The sequence below is a fragment of the Hoplias malabaricus genome, chromosome 11 (assembly GCF_029633855.1).
Source record: "Hoplias malabaricus isolate fHopMal1 chromosome 11, fHopMal1.hap1, whole genome shotgun sequence".
Classification (NCBI taxonomy): Eukaryota; Metazoa; Chordata; class Actinopteri; order Characiformes; family Erythrinidae; genus Hoplias; species Hoplias malabaricus.
This window is the reverse complement of record NC_089810.1, coordinates 6,445,524-6,469,320: the sequence shown is the minus strand read 5'-3', so window position 1 is coordinate 6,469,320 and position 23,797 is coordinate 6,445,524. Positions and strand designations below refer to the sequence as shown.

The 23,797-nt window shown below is 40.1% G+C and overlaps 1 long non-coding RNA gene across 3 annotated transcripts in view; it reads left to right on the top strand.

Annotated features, from left to right (window-relative positions):
- The first annotated feature begins 486 nt into the window (after positions 1-486).
- Positions 487-23,797, top strand: part of LOC136709967 (uncharacterized) — a 110,437-nt gene continuing 87,126 nt past the window's right edge. The window contains exons 1-4 of one of the 3 annotated variants that reach the window (XR_010804546.1): positions 491-820; positions 1,512-1,611; positions 1,993-2,087; positions 18,961-20,545. This is a non-coding gene — a long non-coding RNA (uncharacterized lncRNA). Of the gene's footprint in view, positions 821-1,511; positions 1,612-1,992; positions 2,088-18,960; positions 20,546-23,797 lie in introns of those variants that run through there. The other 2 variants (XR_010804548.1, XR_010804547.1) reach the window with 2 other exon arrangements.

Sequence of the window (23,797 nt, the reverse complement as noted above, 5' to 3'; positions counted from 1 at the left end):
ATGGGCAAAATGAAGAGCAGTAAACAGTAGCTTTCACATGGGCAAAACCAAGTAGAAAAAAATCTAGAACATAAACATCTCTCTCTCTCTATATATATATACAGACACACACACAACTTTTATTTTGATATCAAATATTTTAGTATAAAAATATTAATTATATATGTTGCAAAAAAAATTTTAATACATCCTACTGAGTAGATATAATTAACGAGTAGTCATCTTATATATGTCAGTGTGATAATGTGAACATTTCCAAACCTCTCCTAAGTAAACTTATTATTATTTATAAGTAACACACAAAATTAATAAATTTTCTTTTTATATTTAAAGAGGCTAAACTAATTTAAATGTGATATATATAAGTTTCTAAAATATTTAATCTATTTAATATATCTAACATTTTAATCTGAATTTACACAAACTTCTTTGTTGAAATGAGGTAATACCTTTTACCCGGAAATGGCGGTTGCTCTTTTCTGAGGGTTTTATTTCATTTTTATATAGTGTTGAAATTATATTAATTCGGGTTAAATGCCTGTTTTTGTTGCATCTGTCTTTTATTAGCGAACCCGTATTACCTTAAAGTTATCTCAATTTGTGTTTTATTTCGGAGGGGTCTCTCGAGAAATGTCGTTGATGTTTTTTTTTATTTTTTTTAAACTGCGCTAACATTAACGGTCTCTGCGCGTGCACGGGCGCCATTATCACCTCAGCGCTGGAATCAAACCGAGCCGCTTGCTAGATTTTACCAACGTTAACGTCGGGAAACACATTCTTAGTTTGTTTTAATCACCAGTGGAGACGGGTTTCAGCACTGGTAAAGTCTGCTTGTGTAAAAGGAAGGTCATTTATAAAAATAAAGCTAGGATTAACTGTAAATATTCAGTGAACTAAGGAAGAACTAACTTTTTATGATGTGCACCACTACAGTGATTCCTCAGGGGCTATTCATTGGACACATTACTTTAATATAAACACTCAACCAAATATTTAAACAAGAACGTATATTGTTATTATATATGATGGAAAATCTCTTTTAAATTATCCTACTTTATAGATATAGCCCAAAAAGGAAAAAGGTTCAACTATTTTATCAAACCAAAGAAACCTTTTTTAAATATTTATAAACCCAGTTTGGCTAAGATTTTACAGAAATTATAGTTGGAAAACAGCTTTTTGCTTCTTCCACATTAAACTTGCCAATAATTCATTAAATGAATATAAAAAATCAAATATAGTGAATAAATTTGCTCTCGTTTCTATAGCTAACAGCTGTTTGAGAAAGCTCATGTGAAGATATTTTTATTTCGCTCAAGGCTGTTCAAATTTGTAGAATAAAAAGCCCTGTTTGGAGCAAAAAAAATCTATAATTATTATCAAACAGTCAAACACACGGTAGTCCACGATCACATATTTCATTAGGAAATACTATATTTGTGTGAGGAGCAAAAATAACATTGGTGTTTGCTGTCATTAAACACTGCTTTCTTGTCAATTAAATCTTCCAGTCAGTGATGGGCAAGGCAAACACGGCTGTAATTCCTCGCTCTGTGTGATACCCGTGCAGGGCTTTGCCTCTGGATCTGCTGCTGCTGCTGCTAAAGAAGAGTGAGTGAGCAGCTCAATGCTGCACAATGAACTGAGCTTCCAGACTCCAGAAACAGCAGCATCCCCTCATACCTGTTGAGAAGTCTTTCATCCTTAATGGGCTCATTAGCCACATTGTTAATTGAGTGCTATTCAGGGCAACATCAAAGCAAATAATAAGAGCATGCAGCTCCTTTATTTATTTTTGGCAAATAAGAGACCCAACAGGGCTCTAAATGCAGCTTTCATGGGGGGTGTATGTTGAAGGAGACTTATTAGTTTTAGGCTTTATTGTGTCATTATATTTTAAAGATTAGGCACAATAATGTTTTCTTCCCTCTTGTCATGTTGCTTTTCTACTCTGAAGAACTTCTCTCATGTCCTTCTTGATCCTGTGTGCAGGGGAGAGACCTTCACGAGGATCTGAAGCAGGAGAAGGAGAGGAATCCTGAGGAAATTGTTCTGTTTCCACACGTGGCTTCACCAAATCATTCAAAGTAAGATGCTCAACACAAAAAAAAAAAAACATGGTCACAATCCCACAAAAGGGATGATAATCATATTGTTGATTATGGTGATATGGCAGTGGTGGTGATTACGTTCCATGCAGCATTAGTATAATCATGAGGCATTGATGAGTTGGTTGCTGCACTCACTGCCTTCTACAGCGTTGCTAAGGTCAGTCAGGTGTTACTAATATTAATTTTCTGAAGGGAGGAAAAAAATAAATAAAGCTGCAGCCATTGCATAAACGATGTGCAACCCATAGTAAAAATGCTGATATAGAGAAACAAATAAGAACAAAGCAGATTTGAATGAAATAAAAATATAGTACAAATAATTATAATATCAATGATTAAAATACTGACTGAAAAATGTAGTAATATAATATTCTTTTTTTTGCCGTGGATGTTCTGTCCGCTTACTGTTTTCCCTCGTGGGGCCGTATTAGACGGTAATGGGATGGGAAAATTGAGGCTAACTCATTGGATTTAAATTTATCAGCATGTGTTCAGAGGTAATAAGCTGTCACGTCTAAAATGAAGATTTGTATTTAGATATATGATAGGGAAGAGTAACGAATAGGCAAAATAGATGAAGCTGCTTTGCAGCTAAATATGTTTTTCAGAAGCAGCAGACCAGGAACAGCACTGAGATATTGACGATTATGATTGCAGATATTATTATTTTTTTGGATGAATGTGTGGATGATATAAACTCTCAGAGGATACATTGCCTGGAGCAGTGCGTGAAAGAGTTAACGTTTTTTTTTTTGGGGGGGGTCTAACTGCTGATATAAAAAGACACAGGATTGTGTGAAAACATCAAACTTTTTAATGAAGGAAACCTAATTAGGATCAAGAGTAGTGCGCTTACATGGAAAGCTGATCAAACCGCAGCCCAGTGAACCACAGAGAGCTGCAAAGGGAGCTCACTGACTTCCTTTCCCGGGGGGAGTCAGCCTGGCTTTTACTAGAAAGCACAAGGGGGGAAAAGTTAATTTGCACTGCCATGTGTTCAGTGCTACAACTCAATCCTCTCTCCCTCCCTGAGCTACCACTATCCTCTCTTTTCATAATAATAATAATAATAATAGGTTAAAATATCAATAATAAGAGCAGTAGGAAAAATGCTTTATTTAATTTTAAATTAAATTTAATAAGCTATTGGCTATTTATCAGTCGTAGATGTTTTGTGTCACTACATTATTTATATAAAATTGAAAGCCTTATATGTCAATATTTTATTTTCCCTGTCAAAAAAGAAGCATTACTCTGCTTTATTAATTATTGTGCCTTTGTTTTGTTGCAATTTCTGCATCAATAAGTCTTAAAATAAAAAAAAAAACATAACCCAGCCAATGCATAAAATATTAAACTGCTGTAAATAATAAATGTCTTTTTTAGATAATGAATGATTTATTAATTTCCAGAGGCTTTGTTGTGCTTAAGATGAAAAAGATCTCATTATAGGACGCCAAATAAAGGCATGCAGTATGTTTGTTTTGTCATAACAATTATATAAGCTTTTACATTATTTATACGTTGTCATAAACACTAATGACTCCTAGTAGAGCTACTTCTGCTGTCAGTGTCTTGTGGCTCATTTAGATGTAACCTTTTTTATTATTATTATTATTAATATTTAAAAAAAAAAGCTTATGAATTTTTACACTGTTACTAATATTTTATTTTGAAATCATTAATTGAAACATTTGAAGAGAAATATCAAAAATGATTAAATAATGAGGAATACAAATTAAATCTCATTTTTAAAGATTTTTAGAAATTAGTTTTGCTCCCAGTGTGATTTTTTTTTAATAAAATGAATATTGTTAGGTTTTTAAAATATGTGTTTGTTTAAAAATAAAAGAGAGAATGAGAATATCTGTTTACCTGTTTATATGGTTTTAATTAGAAGGGTTAAAAAAATAAATTATACATGTAGTAGTAATAATAATAATTATAGTAGTGATATTAATAATTGTGGTGATGAAAATAATAATAAAATAAATGTTGTTGAATGTTAAACATTGAGACACACGTACACCATTGTTTTGGACCTGTGTTTCTGTAACAAAATAATAACAGACACCTAAAGTAGCTTAAGATTTTATTTTAATGTACGACTTTCTTTGGATGACATTTAAAATGAAATATTTAAACACTTCATTTGAAGGAAAAATCTGCCTAAAAATGTCGGCGTAAACCTTTTAAAAATATGCAGCCAATTTATTTTCTTGTGTGAAGCTCTTTTCTGTCTCAGTTCAATTACATTTTATTTTATTATTTTTGAAAGAAAATGTGAGTCTTTCTGGTTCAAGATTCTGAAAAGGGAAGGTCCCTCTTTCAATTTGTTAATAATGATATTTAAGAGTATTTAGCACAGGTAGGGGGTGGGGGTGTCTAATTTGCATGCAATTTCAGAGAAAAAAAAATCTTATCTTCCTAGAAATAACATCACATTTTCTTCGGTGCCAGTGCAGGAAAGGCCTGGTTTTAATATAAATCTCACATCCAGAGGGGGGTGGGGTGGGGTGGGGGGAGATGGGAGCAGATACCTTCTTTCTTTTGACCCACTCTGTGTAAACAGGCAATGACATGAAGAAAAGTATATTAAAAAACCCCAGCGTGGCTGCTGGACTGGGCGTCTGATGCCTGTCAAATCATTAAAAAGGAGAGGTGGCGTTATCAATTGCAGGGGATCAGCGATAGTGGTGGCACATGGCTGTGATGGGGTATGTCTTCCACAGGGGCACTCTAGGGGCCTTTTGTGAATTTATAAAGCGAGATAAAATCGGCTTCATATTTCGCCACCAAATCGCTTGATGAAAGCAGCCTGGGAGAGAGAATTACATGGTGGGAGTTTTGTCACCAGTCTCATAGGCTCTGAGGTTTGGCATGAGAGAAAGGGGGAGAGAGAGAGAGAGAGAGGTAATGAGAAAAAGCCAAGCTGCAGGTTTGCTCTATTTAATAAGTCATCACACCGCTATCTCTTGTTACCTGCGGCGTGTCCAGCCAGTATGAAAGTGCAACGCGGTCTGCACTGTCAAACTTCTGCTCAGGATAATACTATCTCCTTAATATCTTCCCCTAAAGTTTGAACAGCCAGACGGGGCTCCCACTTATTCCCATCCACTGACACCATTACGCAGCCTCCTCTGATATTAATAATCTGAACAAAGTCTGTAAAAAATTGAGACGGTGTTCAGCCCTCTTTCTTCTCCGGGAATGTGTGATCGCAATTAAGATAGGAGTCCTAACACAATATGAAAATTAGTGGAATCTGGGGCTGGATAATTACATACAGAGAGCTGCAGTAAAATGCTCTGCCTCGATCACACACACACACACAAACAAACCGATCCGGCAGACAGGAGGATAAAACGGCAAGGCTGTCCTGTCCTCGGGATACAGGGAATGATACTTGGCACTATCATTTCTCTCTGCATTTCATATGAGTTCATCTCAGAACTCATCAAACAATTTCTGCCATCTCCAGCGAGCCTTTATTCCTGCCTTCCCGAGGTTTCATTCCTCCTTCTAAACTGCACACATGCACAAATACGGCAGCCTGAAGGCAAACGAGTTTTAATGTGTTGGAGATGATGAATGAGAAAAAGCTGATTCTTTGGCAGCCAGAGAGCTTCTAGGAGCCTCGTGGCTCTCGTTTGATCTGGGCAGTTAAAGCAAAGAAAGAAATAAATGAGACAGAAGAAGGGGAAAAGGAAGAAAAAAAAAACTTGAAGCAGTACCTTAGACAGCTCTGGTCTATTGCTCAACCAGCAAAGGCATGAAGCCTGTGACAAGATTTTATTTTTTTGGTTCTTGACAGCAGCACGCAAATGCAAAAATATTACCTGGTAATTTACTTTCATTCGTTGTATGCATAAAATATAAGGACCATTACTGTGTTTTAGCGTTCGAACTCATGGACTGAGTGGTGGCTATTTTTTTTTTTCCCTGTGTCTGAACAATGGCTAACAGATACAGCCCGCTCACACAGACAGAACAGTCTCCTGCTCCTATCAGCAAACCCTCACTCAGAGGGGATTTTTGGAGCGTGTGGAGTTTTTAACATGGAAATTGGCTTTGAACCCCATCTGCACAGGTCGGCACATCTTCGGGTGAGGCGCTGCTACTGCTGACAGGGAAAATGAACCATCAATTCCTTATAATATGGCCTGATTATCATCCTACTTACCCCCTGCAAATTCCAACTTAGAGCAATTCAGTGCCATCTAGGAAATGGTGTAACCCCAGAAAAGATGTGACCCCTCCCTATCGATGTGCCTTTTAACCAAAAGGAGAGACATCAGCCCTGCCACGGTTTCAAACATAAATAAACACGTTTAACACATCGACTGGCCCGAAAGCGACTTAAGGTCCTTAAAGATATCCCTCAAAGATAGCGACATTTTTACATCTCAACGACTTTCAGGACAAGAAGTGTTTTTTTATGACCTTTTTTTTTCTGTGATATCTTTACTGCTTTTAACACAGAGAACAAGGAAATGTTGAGTAGAGAAATGTCCAGATTTACCACCAAACCAAATTCAGCAGAGGTCGGGAATGACCAGAATTATGTCAGCGACTATAAATTAGTGCAGCTCAAATTCACACGCCAAACAATGCAGAATTCAAAACAGCTCCTACCTTTGTAGCCCTGACGTTTTCGTCAAATTAACTAGGACCTTCTATGGTTACCTCCCCCCTTAAAAAAAAAGTGGAGGGAGAAAAAGTAGCTGACTGCGAGTCTGACAAGTCAAATTTGGCACTGACGTATAGCACTCTATGTGTGAAATGTGAGTGTTCAGCAACTTTTGCGCACAGGGGCCTGTCTGCCGTGGGATGTCTTTATTTGACGGGATTTTGCTTTTTTGTGTTGTTTCCTCGGGCCTGTCCAGCCCGCTAGTGTCCCTTTCACCCGGCCAGGCAGCTGGGGCCTGACCTCTAAGATCTACCCCCTCAAACAGCGCTCCTTTCAGGGCCTTGCCGGGCCCTCCCCCTCCCCTCCCACCAGCAACATCCCATTCACCCCCAGAGATAACTTTATTCATCTTGTGCATCATTGTATCCAGTTGAATGAGGGAACTATGCAGACACTCTAGTGAATTGAACAAGTGTGTGGGGACTGGGGAAAGGGAGTTGTTTTTGTTGGGGGGGGGGGGGGGTGTGGGGAGGGGCTGTAGAGTCTTAACGTCTTAATTTAAATAGAGGGAGTAAACCCAGAAGCACAAGTGGAGCTTTCAGCTGAACTTTAGAGAAACCGAAGCTCACTAGCTGTGTTTTGAAGTATGTGCGGATGAAAACAAGAAATTACATTTGGTGTAAATGTGCCACCAATGTGTATATCATATATATCATATTGGCTTTTTAAAGTCAACGTTAATAATATTGATTGCAGTCAATGCTGCCTTGTTCGCCCCATGTGTGAGAAATCCTGCATTCCTCTTTCATTTTGTCATCAGAGAGGAGAGCGGAGGTGTCTTAACTGTGTTTGATTTGCCTGCTGTGAGGCTGGCAGGGACAGTTGGGCTTATTCTCTCGCCCGCCTCCACCCAAGCCGCCCGGACCACCCTGCTCTCCTCTCATCATTCATATTCAAACCAAGGCCTCTTGACAAGTCCGCTGATCTCACTCAATGTTTTGTGATATGGACAATACTGTTTTCTCTCTCTCTTTCTCACTCTCAGCTTTCTCTCTCTCTCTGTCGGAGGAGGAGAGGAAAATGCTGAGGGGTGTCACACTCCTATGGGCTCAGCAGTGTGAGATTGTGGCGAAGCAGAAGTGCAGGATTGCTCCCCTCTGTGAGATACCTGCTAGTAGCAGTGGCTGCCTCCCTCTCAGCCCCAGCAAAAGACAGTCTAATGAGGCAGATAAGCAGATGCCAGCAGCTTCCATACCATGGCCTACTGCTGCTCCCCACACTGCAGCCTAATGATTTATTATCTATACGCTGACACCAGCCTACTTCAGGAGAGGGGAAGGAAAGTTTAGTTCGGTGAGGTGGAGTTAGATAAGCTAGTTTTTTGTTTTATTTTTATTAGAATTGTTTTTAATGTTAAGAATAAAAACACAGCTAAAGAACTCATTCACAGCGGATGCAGCGCTGTCGTCGTTGTTTGTGGTCGGAGAGAATTTTCCAGATACAAGTTTCATAGTGATTTTGTTTCTTTTTTTATTATTATTACCATTCTAATTGAAATCATTTTTCATAAACGTAGACGAAAGTCTGCTCGGCGGATTCGCTCGCACTATCAGCTGGGGGATTTGAGAAAAACCCAAAAGAGAGAAGTTTATACATTAGCGCTGTAGTTGCAAAACACTGTTGATATTCAAATGATTATTGTGCAAAATCTGGGATAAGCTTCAGTGTGAGAGCCCCTCTAAGTGCCTACAACTATTGCTAATTCCCCTCACCATTGTGGGTCACACAAAGGCCTTAATCCCGTTTCACTTTTGCAGAAAGCTAGAGCTATTTTCCCTCTCATAAACCAACAACACTCCCCCTGGCCCAGTCTGAGAGGCTCAGAGAAAGGGAGCTATGTGTGTATACTTCAAGGCTTTTTTTTTTTTTTTTTTTTTTGTGTGTTACTTGGCCAGTGCTCTGCATAAACTTTTAAGTGGTCCCAGCAGGCCTCAAACACCTTTGGGCAGAAAAATAAGCCGTCCTGGTTAAAAAAAAAAAAGAGAGAGAGAGAAAGAGAGGGAACACTTTAAAACTGGATTTTGCTTTAGCAGCGTACAGGAGAGAAGCACGCTGGCTGTAGGGTTGGTTTAGAAAGAGTTAACACCCCTTGTTCTCTTTTTTTTCTAGAATTCACGTACTGGTAAAACTTTTCCCTCCCTTTGACAGTTGAGTAGTGGGCCTCTTTGTACGTGTTGTAAATCCTTTAATACATTATTTATAACTTGGTGGTCTGGTATCAAAGTGACAGAATTAGGCCGAGATTCACCCAGCAAGCTTTGTGATTTGGCATCGGTGGGAGTTGGAACATGTGACGATACAATCGTTTCTGAGCAGTTTTTGTCACTAACATTTGTCACTCATTTACTTTTCCAGCACTTTACAACTCAGCCGCACTGGAGAGGAGACACTGGCACTCGGCTAATTCCTCAGCTGCTAGGAGCTGATATGTGTGACTAGGTCAACTGTTGGTTTATAGATATATATATATATATATTTTCTTTCCAGTAAAGTCCTTAAAAAAAAAGACATGCAAACTACTTCCAAACAAACCTTGTAGCAAATACAGAATCACATTTCCAAGGACAGCGTGCCTTATGGTGTTTATCTTGTGAGAATCAAAAACAAACTTGTTTTCCAGGACGTTTTTTTTTTACTCATTTTTTTAAAGGATTTTCCTCTTGCTTCAGAGGACTGATAAAATAAATAAAAAAGCTAAAAAGCTTGAATGCGCTGTAGACTCGTGGGTCTTCACTGCGTGGATAGCATGCTGCTTAAAGTTCCCCCAGACCATTTGTGGGAATGTTCAGTACCGAGGCGTGCTTTAAGACTGTCACACTGTGCCAAGCCCATTCTCTAATAAGTAAGTGATGGCTTTATTTGGCCTCCGCGTCGTGCAGCGCGTGAGAACGCATGCCAGCGTGTGGCCTGTGTTCACTCATGTTACAGGTGTGAGGCGGCGGTTTGCTTGTTTTAACGGGCAGGGAGGAGGAGTGGACTCCATTGTTCAATAAACAGACATCAGCTGGAAACTGACAATTGTGGGATTAGCTTCTATTTTTATTTCACCTAATAGCTCACTATGTGTTCCTGTCCATCATTCCTAAAGAGTGTTTCACTGTAGCCACAGGACGATTCGCCCATCAGGAGCACTGTGTGGCTTTGGATCATTCAGTAGGGCAGGGATTTTACTGTCAATTGGACTTTGATCTTAGTTTCAAGTGGTGTGTTGAGTATCCCTCCAGAGTATTATTTATATTTAGCATATTTATGAACTGTGTGTTGTAAAATGCTTTATGGATAAACTGACAGTGTGAAACGTGTGGAAGAACAGCACAGTTTGTGGGCATCATTATAATTTTTATGTCACTTATATTTTGCGAATGGCATAAATGCACCCTCCCCTTTAGGTTCATTGTCTTCAAGTACCAGGCTCTCCTTTTCTCCTCTTTTTGAGGTCTTGGTGGATTTTCGAATGCATATTAATGCGACTCCATAATCCTACGTTATCAAAGGGGGCGAGAAAATCAATTTTAGACGTTCTGAACATGCACGGTGCTAGCATATGCATACAACAGTGCTTCTCAAAGCACGGTGTGTATAACCAGCACTGACATGTCTCATGTGACTGTGATTCAAAATGTTATTATTATTATTTAAAAAAAAAAAAAAAGATTGTAATATTTTCTATCAAAGATGTTTCCCTTTCACTCTGTTCTAGTCTCCTTTAAATTCACATCACATTCAGATATTTCACATATTTCTGTTACCATCTTCATAAAGCCAAATGCATGGCAATGTGACCCCATTGATGTTCTTACATTTGTGCATTTTGTATATATATATACATATAAATATACACAGTGCAGTGCAAAAGTTGTAGGATCTAGAGATAATGAGATTTAAAAAGCTATTTTTCGGAGCAGTAAGTGTTTATTTGCTAAAAAACAAAAAACAAACAAACAACAAATAACCCCCAACATTAGAATAAACCCAATCACATGACTCCAGTGTGATCCTCTGTGTGAGAATGTGTTGTTTAACTTTGTCCAAGTCTGTATTATTTGAGGTGATCATCCAGTGCCTAGTTTTAATGGTGAATCAATAATGATTTTAAATAATGTGCTGTGGATTTAACAAATTCATGTGAATCAAGGAGAATCTGAACAAAACACTGTTCTTCAAACTCACTCTCACCGACTGCTTTATAGAGAAACATTGTCTCATATTTCATATGTGTTTTATATTAGTATTAGTTTGTGTTTACTGTGATTATATAGAACTTTATACCAGCCCCACACTCACTGAGGAGGCATTAGTTTAAATATAGACCATTATCTTAGGGGCCTAAGACTTCTGCACAGTGCTGTGTGTATATATATATATAGTATTTGGAGTATATTAAAATATATTGTACATTTCATTTACTACTCCTCATTTCTACATTTTGTTTCATTTACTGCTGTGTTTTAATGTTTTCATTTTTATCTCTTTAAATGTCGGTAATGCATTTTTCTTATTTCTCTCCGAATTATTTATTTCTTTATTTAGAAAGAGTTTAATGTGATAAGTCCAAACAATCGCAAAAAAACATTGTGAAGTTCTGTACTTTGACAAACCTAAACATGTATTTATATCTTTACCCATGTCTGACTGTCTAAAATATACTAAGATTTTTTTTTCAATCTGATCTCAAATAGGGCCAAAGTCTAGCTCCTTGAGTTTTGAAATGATTATAAACTGTAGATGCATCAGGGAATATTTGTCAAATTCAACTTTGCTTATTATGAATTCAGCAATTAAGCCAATGTGTAACAAGAGTGGAAAATATGGCATAAATATATCATCATAATCAGTGCCGCCATTAAATACATCTATCACAATATTATTTATTTTTATATATTATACATTTTTATATATTTATATATAATCCCCACTATCCACAGTGATCAGAAAGGTTTGCTGGGCTTGTTATTTTTCATGAGAACAAGTAAATATTAAAATATTAAACACTCCTATTTTGTCATGTAGATGCCCTGTTTGTTTGACTTACTGCTGTACTGTGGTAGTCACATTTTCTGCTCAGATTAAAGGCTTCAACATTGTTAAAATACGGACACAAGTCAACACTGTAGATGTAAATAAAAGAAGCTGGTGATGTGTTCAGTTTCATATCACCTGCCTGGTCTAATTTCTATCTAACTTTAAAAAGCATAGATAATAATAAAGAAAGTGCTCGGCAGTTGCTGAAATAAATGATGAATGTAGATTTTCATAAATTGCAATTGACCACTGTTCACCTGTCTATTTAGTTTAGTGGGAAATTGAATTAAGCTGTGGTTATATGTTTTTCAGCAGGGAGCTGCAGGTGTTAGATCCCCACTTCCTAATCGTATTTGTCTGTAAAGTAGACAGGGTTATATTGTTGAACTTACAGTACAGTGATAATGAAATTTGCCATACCTGCTGTGTAGGATTTAAAAAAACTAGTGTAGCTTAAAAGTGATGCTTGTGATTTAGCAATGACATTTTTATGCCTCATCATAACTGTAATCAAAATAATATGAAATCTCCAAGGATTATTAAATTACCGTGGGTTATATGCGCTGTCAACTGTTGGAAAATTATTAACCTTGGGATATGTATTCATAAAATATTTTAATGTGAGATTTGGCCCGCTGGTGAATCGTAGGAATGAATTATTGATACGGCTGTTTCTGACGCTCATGTGTTAATTGAAGATAAATGGCAAACTGTAGGAATAGAGAATAAGAAACGGACAAACTTTCATGTGGACTGTAATCATTTGGAGCTCTGCCCTACTCCTGAGATCCACCATATTTCAGGTTTAGTTTAATAAATTATATCTAGCATTTATTTGTATTATTATCTGTGATTTAATTTTATTTTAATGAAAGTTACATCAGTGGACCACACTCATGAAAAGGGCTTAAGCCAAAAATGTAATGCCAGATTTGACCTGATTCCCAGACGTGAAAGAGAGGGAGGTCTGAGCCAGTCAGATCAGGTAATCATAATTAATTAATCATCTAATCTTAATAATATACATTAGTTTAAAACGCGAGCCCTCTGTGATTTCTGCAGGACTTTTATTGATGAAATAGACCATTATTGTTCTTATGGAAATGGACCATATTCAATTGAATACTCTTCCTCTGTAACACAAAAGCCCCCTTGCAAAGCCCCAGCAACTTATTACAATTATTAAGGTCTTAGCTGGTGTGATATGCTCCAGCACCCAGGTGGCCATCAAAATGATTCCCTTATCAGGTGTTCGTTTGGAGCTGAATTAGGATGGAGGTGGTTGAGGGTGTGGGGGGGGGTGTGCTTTCTGCCTAAGAACTTATTCATTCAGGAGTTTAATTATTATTAAAAGAGTGGCTGACACAATAGCCGGCTCCGGCCCCCGATGCATTTGAAATCTTAACCCCGGCAGAACCTTCATTTGGAAGGGCCAGCGTATCTCAGCACTGCACAGGCTTAAGCTGAGGTGCATGGGGTACGTGTGGGGCGAGAGGCAGTGTTAATTCCATATTGAAAGAGAGCATGCGCAGACAGGTGCACAGACAGGAAGTGGGTGCCAGGGGAGCCCGCCCTAGTGCCCTGACAGCAATTGGCAGGCCAGGTGCTAATTGGGAAGGCACAGCAGAGAGCGGATGTTGGGTAGAAGACACTGTATGTGACCCCCCTTCCATCCCCCCAACCTTCCCTGCAAACGTTATGAAGCCAAGCGGTGTCATATCTCATATTTGTGCTGTTTTCAGTTTACTGCACAGTGCTGTGTAATTCACCCACGCGTGGTTTTCTTTTAATCAGCAACGTTTCCTTTTATTTCTCCGATATCATGCGCTAATTTGGGCACCATATTTCAAATGCCGTTTTTGGAAGATTTTCTACTTGACAAAAAGGACCTATCCTCATCAGGAAACACGCGACTGTACACAGTTGCACACAATTACTGTGCATTTGATGAATTTAACGTAAGAGGAAACAATAGAAAATAAACAGCTGAGGGGTTTAGCTTAAATAGAACAGAAATAGCTGAGGATGTGTTAAATTCATTCCATGACAAAGCGTCTGCGTAAGGATGCATAGCAGTGCAACTTCACACCTGACGTTATCCATCCTCCAGCTCACAGGGGGCATTCATCCTTTGTGAGCTCAGGTGAACAGACAGTAGAACTGAAGCTTCCTACAACAGAGTATTGACTATTGAACATGCTCATGTCCTCGAGATAAATACCCGTATGAGCCAAAGGTGTGTCCTTGTAAGTTTGCAGCATTGACTCAGGAGACCTTTGAGGGTGTGATAATACACACACGATTTACGCAAATTAATCACATGGAGTCTTTGAGGTTGTAAATCCTGATGCCGTTACAATACCAACAAAACGTCTGATTCAGTAACATGAGTGAACCAGTTACAGAAGGTGAATGAATGAGTGAAAGAATTCAGGTTTCCCATTAGAAATTCATTTATAGGAAATTTATCAATCCAGGATCATTTTATTAATAATATTTGCTGTGTATCTCTCATGGAAAACTGAGTAAAATAAATAAATATTGTTTAATAAATGAATACAAGTTTTATTTAATACAATATATATATCAGTATTCATAAATGAAACAAAAGAGACATTCTTTAGACGTCACAGTCGCTCCGGGATGCTCTTTTGTGAGACAGAAAATAAATATTACATAGTATAGTATGATGCAGCATGACAGAGTGTCTGCGACAGGTTTTTGTGTGGGGGATTTACGCACATTTGGTTTACTTCCATTTGAATATGAATGTGCCCCTCCCTGGTACAGCAAATGCTTCTCTCCTCAGAATTCACACAACCTTCAATTTAACCCCTGAGCCATTACGTTCAATAGGGAACAGCCTCCCCATTGTCAAAGATGCAGCATCCTATTTTTTCACCAAAAAGATTTAATTAAGCCCAACAAATTCCTAAAGAAATAGTCATTTTGGGACACAATCATACGAAATGTGTCTCGAAAAGATAATTCCTCTTAATGGAGGCGTTTTAGTGTATTGGCTGGAGCCCACACTGGACCTTGGAATGATATAACATTTATTTTCCGTGGTGTGTTACACCAGACCACTTTAAGAAGCACAGCCAAGTGCAGAAGTGCCGCCAGGGAACGTGTACTCCTGACATCACCTGCCAAGAAATGTTTGTGCCTGGTTTTGTAACTCTAATGTTAAAAAGAAAATAGGCTGTTAGTGAAGGTAAATGACTGTGGCTGTAAATATGTATATATTTCTTTACCTATCTGTCAATCTGTCGTTCTCCAAACCAACCTCAGAAATCGTTATCAAGGATTGTTCTTTGCAAACGGCTGGTCAAGAAATACACTGCTTTCTTTCTTTCTGTAAAATGTGCTCACTTATTTCTCTAAGCGTATCCCTAGCAGACGTCTTACTGAGGCTCCGGTGGCCATGTCTGCTCGCAGGCCCCAGCTCCCAACTGTCAAACAGGGCCTTGATATCTTAATCAACACAGGGAGGGTGAATTTATTCAGGCGGCGATGTGAGGGTGCATTTTCAGGCTGAGAAGCAGGCGCTATAGGGTGAGGCAGGACGTGTTGGGTCAGCGTGAACAGCACGGAGAGACTTTGGGGGAGGACTCCCCTTTTGTGCCATGTCTTGGAGAGACATAATGAATTATATTATAATTACAATACAGGCTGGGCAGAAAAGGGACAAAACAGATATTTGAGCAGGGGGTGGAGAGGGTGGTTCCACTGAGACCAAGGCTTCAGTCCACGGTCATTCACTCCGTTGAACACAAACGCACACTAGCCAGTGCCGCGGTGAATGGCGCTTTCTCTTGCCGTATGCACGCTTTAGCAGTACATCTCAGTCTTTTAGAACGGCTTCTTGTGAGTAAACAAGCATGCAATTAGAGCAAACAACTGCCCCTCTGCGGTTTCGTGTGTTAGTTAATCTAATGGTATTTTATCAGGTTGCGATTTTCCAATCAGAATTAGGATTTCCCTCGACACCGCTGCGCAGAACTTTCTCCACAGGAGCATCACATTAACCAACCTTTTGCAAACACTGACACACACACACACACACACACATGCAATTGTGAGACCTCATTAGCATATTGAAATAGTTAATAATTCCAGTCTTAAACGGGGGGTGTGTTTAGTATGTATATCGCTATCTATGCCGATTGTGCCTGGAGTGGTTGAAATTAGCATTCTGTGCAGTGATGCTTGCTTATTGTGAGTGACAGGCCATAGTTCTGACCCCATCACCAGCATACCAGACATGCTCTGGAAAAAAAATGTCAAATGGAATATGAAATCTATCCTGATACTTGCAATATGTGAACATGTGTGTGTGTGTGTGTGCTCATCGTGTGCTGGCTGAGGGGAGCTTGTGTGAGCTTCGGGTGCTTTTTGGTCAGCGTGCTGGTAGTTTGGGTGCCGGCGAAGACGGGGGTGGTGGTAGATGGAGCAATAGAGGGAGGCCGAGGGGAGGGACGCTGGCAGTGACTGAGAAGATGAGGATTTGACAGCGAGGTGACGGAGAGTTCAGACAAAATGAGGCTTGCAGATTAGCGGCGCTCCTCTCCGTGACAGGTGTCATCTCTGGGGGCAGTCTGTCACTCTGCCTGCTGCCACTCCACAGATAATACAGCGTGCGAAAGGGTGGCGGCAGAGCCGAGGGGAGGCGCCAGTCTCACCTCGCCCGGGCACAGCCGGCTGCGGTCCCTTACTATGCTAGGCACCACTGCTAAAGCCCAGGTGGCAAGGGGGAAACACCAACACACACACAAACACGCTCAGACACATGCACATGCACTAAAGCGAGCTCAGACGTGGCATTCTGTTCCAAACCATGACGCAGCCTTTTACTTTCACATATTCAGCACGGGCAGGCTCCCAAACCACTGGGATTCCAGTTGTGGGCATTCTGAATGAACAAAGTAAACAAAGTAACCTTGATAAAACCTATTCACCTATATGTGAACAGACAGGCTTAATAACTTAATCCATTTAAGAATTGATTACTCAGTAACTGACATTATGGGATGCCCTGCGATGGACTGGCACCCATTGATTGCAGGTAGGGACCCACTGGAACCCTAATCAGAATGAAGTGCTTACAGGAGATGAATGAATGAATGAATGAATGATGATTTTATACGATGAATGCATATATGGTTTAACGTCTGTGGTACATACTAGGGCTAAAAGATTCATCATTTTTATATCACATTTGAACCTGTTAACAGTTACAGGGTCTTAACTTGTTCATCCAGGAACATTTAGCTTCTACAGCAGTCGGACCAATCAGAGGCAGCCAAACACTGTGCTGTGCCCAACACCACAACCACAACTTGTATACATTCAACTCTCAGTTCTTTGCTATAAAAGCAGGCCTAAGCCTTCAATTTTAGAAAATAATTACAGTTTAATATCGGAATATTGATGAGAATGAGATATTTTACCCAGATTGTTCGGGACTGGTACATGTAGCCCGTATCAGTTCTGTGTACACAGTTAGATCAGACTATCAGACACTGGAAACAGCAAGTAATCTTTGACATTGATCTGATGATTACATTGGACCAAGATTTCAAACTGAAAGAGTGGAAAGTTTAGGTGACGCTGCACATGGCCTCCTCAAATTCTTATATTGTTATATACATATCTTTAAGGCACTGAAACAGTAGGCTCCTGACAAATAAACACACACACACACACACACACACACATATATATATATATATATATATATATAAGACATTTAATAATAATATTAATAATCAATACATATGTGTTGCAATAATTATTGGTTGAAGTATTTCTCTATTACTCAGCAGCCTTATGTTATTTATGCCTGCGTTTGCTCATCATTCATTCATTCATCTTCTGTAAGTGATTCTTCCTTCACAGGGTTCACAACATGGACAGGGTGCTTTGGCCAATCAGTGCTTTCTTAAATTAAATCTTGAATCACTGCTGTCCAATGAAACCCATGTATCTGTTTTTTAGTACATTTTTAGTTCACCCTGTCATTTGAACACAGCACATTGTGTGAACCTTTCAGGACGAACAGACCAATAGAAATGCTCCACAATGATGTGGAATTAACTCTTTTTGCATCGACGTCCATTAAAAGTTAAGATGGTTTTTTCTTACTCCTTTAAAGTGTGTACTTTGGAGATACATGTTTTTTACATTGGACATCAACTATATATATATAGGAATACAAGAGGACGTTCTTGATATATTTTACTGTATATGTTTGTTTACTTGTAATTATTGTGTTTTATTGTCTTTCACTTCTGATGTAAATAGTTGTATACCATCATCAACAAGTATCAGATCTCAGCGCAGTTTTCCCCTAAAGGTGCATCCATGCTGTTACATGTAAATGATCTTTTTCTCGGTCGTCTATTATTGATTAGAGCATCACATCCTGTTTTAATATCTCTACGTTATTCCTGTCTGCTCATTAAACTTATGGTATAACTCTGAATGAATTGACTAAACCTATGCAAGTGGCCGCCAGGTGTTGATTTCTATGTCTTTATGTAAAGAGCGGTGAGCAGAGACAGAGAGGGAGAGAGACAGCAGACACGTAATGAATGGCCCAGTGCTCTTGCCAGTACTCGGGTCATGGGGGAGTATCAGGCAGGGTTTTTGGGGTGTGAGTGAGTACCCTGTGTGTCTCTCTTACTCCCAGGTTCACAGCCCCCATTACCTGCCCAAAGCCTGCAGCCATCTGGCCCCCAGATTGCAGCGAGCTGCACACAGCGAGCCCTGCTGTCTCCCCTTTGGGTTCGACAGTCAGCGGCGAGTCACCTCCCCTCTCTGTGGTGCTGGAGGTGTTACAATGCACACTGCTGCAATACACTTTCACTGCTAGCTCTCAGCAGGTACACACACACACACACGGGTAGGCACTCACACACATGCACAACACCTTTAATTCCTTTAATGTGTCCGTGCATGGAGGGAGAGGCTACTACAGCTGGGCACTTTGGATATCGGAGCGTCAGAAGTGCACTCCAGGAGAAACAACTAGTTACAACCTCAGAGGACAAAGACGGCTGTGTGTGTGCTGGTGAGCGCTGGCAGTGGCGACAAATATAAATCTAATTAGTATTCTGCTGTTTGTCTTTTGGACAGATGAGGGATGCCCCCTATTGACTTTGTCAGGGGAGCCAGAGCATAGGGGAGAGAGGAGATGAGCGTGTTAAAGCACCGACTGCAAATTGCGTTGTAAGTCACGCCAAGTTCATACCACCCGATCTGAGTAATAACCGCAGTACCGGCAGACTGAGCCCACAGATTGGATCGACAATGGCAGCCTGCAATATGTTATTGTGCCTGCAACTGCAATGCCCAATAGAGTGTGAGGTTTTTATGTATTCCCTTTGTGAGGAAGGAGAGGCCACGGTGCACCATGTGTTTGGGTTTCTGATTGGAATTTCTGGGTCTGAAAAGTGATGAGCAAGACTGGAGTGAGACGGGGACGGAGACATATTTCATGGCGGTTTTGCTAAAAGAACGGCCTTGTGCCATGGTCCGCTTTTGTGCGGCAAACTTTTGCCGAACTGTTTCCTTTTCAATTCGAATTTAAGCCAAAATTCTTCACTCGAAGCAGCAAATAGCTTTTTACCTTTTTATTTTTTTGGGAGTTTATGAAATCGCATTTTTCATTAGTCGCCGGTTGGTATCTTCTTTTTTGCTGAATTTTTACTGAAAAAAGTCTAATTTCCAGAACATTTCACTGTCATATTTTAGAGTCCCATGTTTACTGTATAATGCTGGTCATGTAGAGAATATGTATCAGGAAAATGTAGAAACCAGCTGTTGTTCTGGTAGAAATTTGCAAAAGGAGACAGACAGATAGTACACTTTATTGACCCTGACTTATTGTTTTGTCATGAACACACATTAAACAACTAAACACCAACCTACGACGCTATCACACTCATCACTAACGCAGTAACCACAGTAAAGTGGTGATGCTAGAGCTGGGTAATGTGCAGTTAAAGTGATACACTGTAAAGTGCAACGTAAAGACATAAAAGTGCTATTTTTCAGGGCTTTTTTGGGTTGGAACAGATGAAGAAAGAACCAGCACCGAAACACAAACTGTAACAACAACTAAATCAATTACAGTAACGTATTTCCAGCGTACGGCAATAATTCCAGCTACACTCTGTTGTGTTGGAAAGGAGCGTGGGTCAAAAAGTGGAAAAAGGGAATGACTTTCTTTCTTCATCTGCCTCCTCACAGCACACTGTGGTTCATCAGCGCAGATCACACTGATCCATATTTTATTTTTTACTCTTAGTTTCTCCTGAAACTACTATTCACACACTCCACTCACATCCTTAACACACACACACACACACACACAATAGTGCCTTTAACTTTTCCATTAAACTTAAAGCCGCTCTGAAAGGGATTACAGTGGAGTTGTCAGAGAGAGCCTTCCTCATACTGTATCAGCACTGGCTGAAATGAAGATGTGTGGAGTGTGTGTGTCTGTGTGTCTGTGTGTCTGTGTGTGTGTGTGTGTGTGTGTCTTGCTATCAGAACGGCTTTATTTGAGGGGCTCAGACGGAGGCTAGCTGCAGCCTGTGAGGGTCTACATGTTCTCCTCTCCCTCCCAAGCCCAGCAGCATAATCACTCATGAGTGGCACCTCATTTCACAGCCTCTAATGGCTTGACATTCGGAGCACACCAGGGTACCGGGCGCGCGGAAGCTTTCTCTCTCTTTTTTTCTTTTGGGTTGGGGGCCGGTGAGGAAGTGGGTGGGTGTGTGTATGTGTGTGGGGGGTGGGGGGTGACTGGAAAGTAGAAGATGAAAAGTTCTCTGGCACCAGTAGTGGCTGGAGATGTAATGTTCCTGTATTTCAGTGTGGTTTTGAGCTTCGTCGTCACTGAATATGTTTTTTACTTTTTAAAGAATGAATTCAGTGAAGTGATTAAAGGGCACATACTGTGTATTTTTTTGATGGTTAATATATTTACTTATTTGTTTGAATGTGTTGCCTTGTATAGGAACTTTTACAAATGCAGACTAGAATGAAAATATGGGCGGGGCTAAATCACTGCATGCTGCATAGTAATGTATGGAAATGTTACTGATGACATCATAAAAGCTATTAATTTAAAACAGGTTGTTTTTTCAACTCATTTATCAATTTTCCATTTGCCTTTTCATCTCTCTCTCTCACTCACACACACAAAAACACACACACACTGTTCTGCTCACATGAACACCCTAACACCACCGTACACACAACATAACCCCAAGATAAGCACACACACGTAACTGTTTAGCTGCGAGCACTGGGGCTGCATCCTGTGATGTTTGATAGTGCTACATGGAGCGTGGCCATCTGAACCAAAGTTATCTGGGCTGACTCTCTGTGTGACAGACACCGCTGCCCTGCAGACATTCCTCTGCTCTCTCTCTCTCTCTCTCTCTCTCTCTCTCTCTCTCTGTGTGTGTAGGCCCCCAGGCACTAGCCAGTCAGCCAGCCAGCCGGGCAGGTAGCATGACTGTATAATTGTGCCATGACACTCTGAACCCGTGGCTGATACATAAGCATGTTAATTTTCTGATAGCGGCGAGGCCCAGGCCCGTTGGAATGCGAGTTATGATGGGTGTAATTTGTGGCTCCTACAGCACGCTGAAAAGAGCGGGGTCATGGGCAGGATAAATACAAATGAAAATTGATGCATGGCTCATTTCTGCTTGACCAGACTGTCTGTGTGTTCTGGGCTGGGGGCTGGGGGAGGAAATCTTCGGTGGGCCTGTTAGAGACTTTACACTCTGTAGACTTCCAGGAGGCTGCAGGAGGAGTAAAATGAACCACTGTTATCATCTTCATAAGCAACACCTCAGATATATAACAGAGACATTTGGCGCTGAGCTTCTGTTCTGTGAGGGAGCCAAGTCGTAAAAATATCATCCTTCACAGTAAATGTTACATCAGGATTAATATAAACAGGGAAATATTAAGACAAACGGGAGAGGGTTTTTTTTGTTGTTGATATTTTGCAGTGTACACGCATTTGACTTTTTTGTAACTAGGCATTGGATGGTGTGTAAATACTGCACTGGTCTTCACGTGGTTCTTTAGTAAAGACTCTGGTTCTGTACAGAACCACAAACACTCAGAGAAACATTTCAACGTCGATGGTCCTTTGCCAGTTAAAATGGTTCTTCACATCAACCGAGGATGTGTTGTATACGATTGTAAAGAACCTTAAGATTGAGTGATGCTTTTTAAACCTTTAAAAGGTTCTTCACACTCACACATCTCTTAAACATAGTTCTTTACGGAACCAGAAGTGTTTCCTCTACGGCATCGCTCAAAGAACCTATTGTGGCACCTTTATTTTTAAGAGTGTATAACCTTTTTCTAAAGGGTTCTATATAGCGACAACAAAAAGGGGGCTGCTATTGTTGAAATGTCAAGCTCATGACAAAAGAGGAACCATTTTTTTGATTCCCACAAGGAAGCGTTTTAAGCATGAATCGGTTCTCTGAGTGTTTGTGGTTCTGTATAGAGCTATTGTCTTTGCTAGAGAACCCTTGAAGAACCATCTTTTTATTTTTTAAGAGTGTGGCTTTCATTGAGGAGGGCTTTCATCGTGGTTGAACTAACACACACCAACACATGAGACGTCACTGTGTATTTTTTAAATAAACAAATGTATTAAAAAAAAAAGAGAGATGTAAGAACATTAATATACACTTTAAGTTTTTCTAAGTGCCTTTAACGAACTTTCAAACTTATCACAGTGCTGTTTAATGGAGTGCCAAAGTCAGAAATGTAATTTTGGAGTGCACCAGTATTACAACTGTGAGCTGATACATTTTCTCACCCATGTTTGCTGATACCCACACTCATTCGGAAACATGAAATATGTAGTTTAGGGTTTGGCACTGAAAATGAAGATTAGAAAATGTCACTTATTTACAGAGAATTACAACTAAAATAAATAAACCGCAGACAGTTTAGCGGAGGAGCTCAGTGTTATTTAATGTCATTTCAGAACATGAAAGGGACCAATATAAGCTACTGTCCTTTTTTGTAAAGCAGCAAAAACACCAATAAAAACAGAAATGTAAATGAATGTATGAATAGATATTTATCCACAGTGTGGATTGGGATAGGAATGTGAAATAAAAACGGTGGACAACTGGCCCCGATCACAGCAGAGCCCTGATATGAGACAGTGCTAGGTGCAGCTCTGCTCAGGGAACAGCAGTCGTCTGGAGTCTTTAAAGTGCAGAGTTTATCAGAATATATCAGTCTGGGTTAAATCTAAACATCTGTGGGATAACAATATTTTTCTACTTAAGCAGAACATCTGCCGATGTTGATACGATCCTCTTCATATCGTGAATCCCTGATGTTTTTCTCTTCTTGCTCGTTCTGTTCCTCTGAGCCTTATTTTCACATTTGCGCGCCCCTTGTTCCAGGCAGAGGCAGAAATGAAAAGCTGCTGATTTGCGAGGGACCATATGACTGACAGCTTCATTTTGATAGGACATCAGGGAAGGTCAGGAGGTATTTGTGTGTGTGTGTATGTGTGTGTGTGTGCGCATGCATGCGTGCGTGCGACTGTGTCTGCGGGTTCATGTCTGAGGAACAGCAGTGTGTGTGTGTGCACATGCATATTTGGTTCTGTGAGCTTTGGAATAGATGTTGTGTGTGTGTGTGTGTGTGTGTGTGTGTGTGTGAGTGTGTGTTGAGTAGAAAGGGCCAAAGAAGGCTGTCCTCCCTGAAACACTGTCACGGCTCGTCTGACTGGCAGTTCAAGAGCTGTTCATTAGAACCCCGCTGTGTCTAGGGCAAAGAAAAACAGTGTGGTCGGCCCAGGACCTGTAACCTTTCCATTTAATCACCAGCTCAAACTGCATTGTGTCTCTTCGCCGTGGGAGCTGGTCTCCAAGACTCTGCCGCGGCTCCCAGGCCTGCTATCAGACCGAGC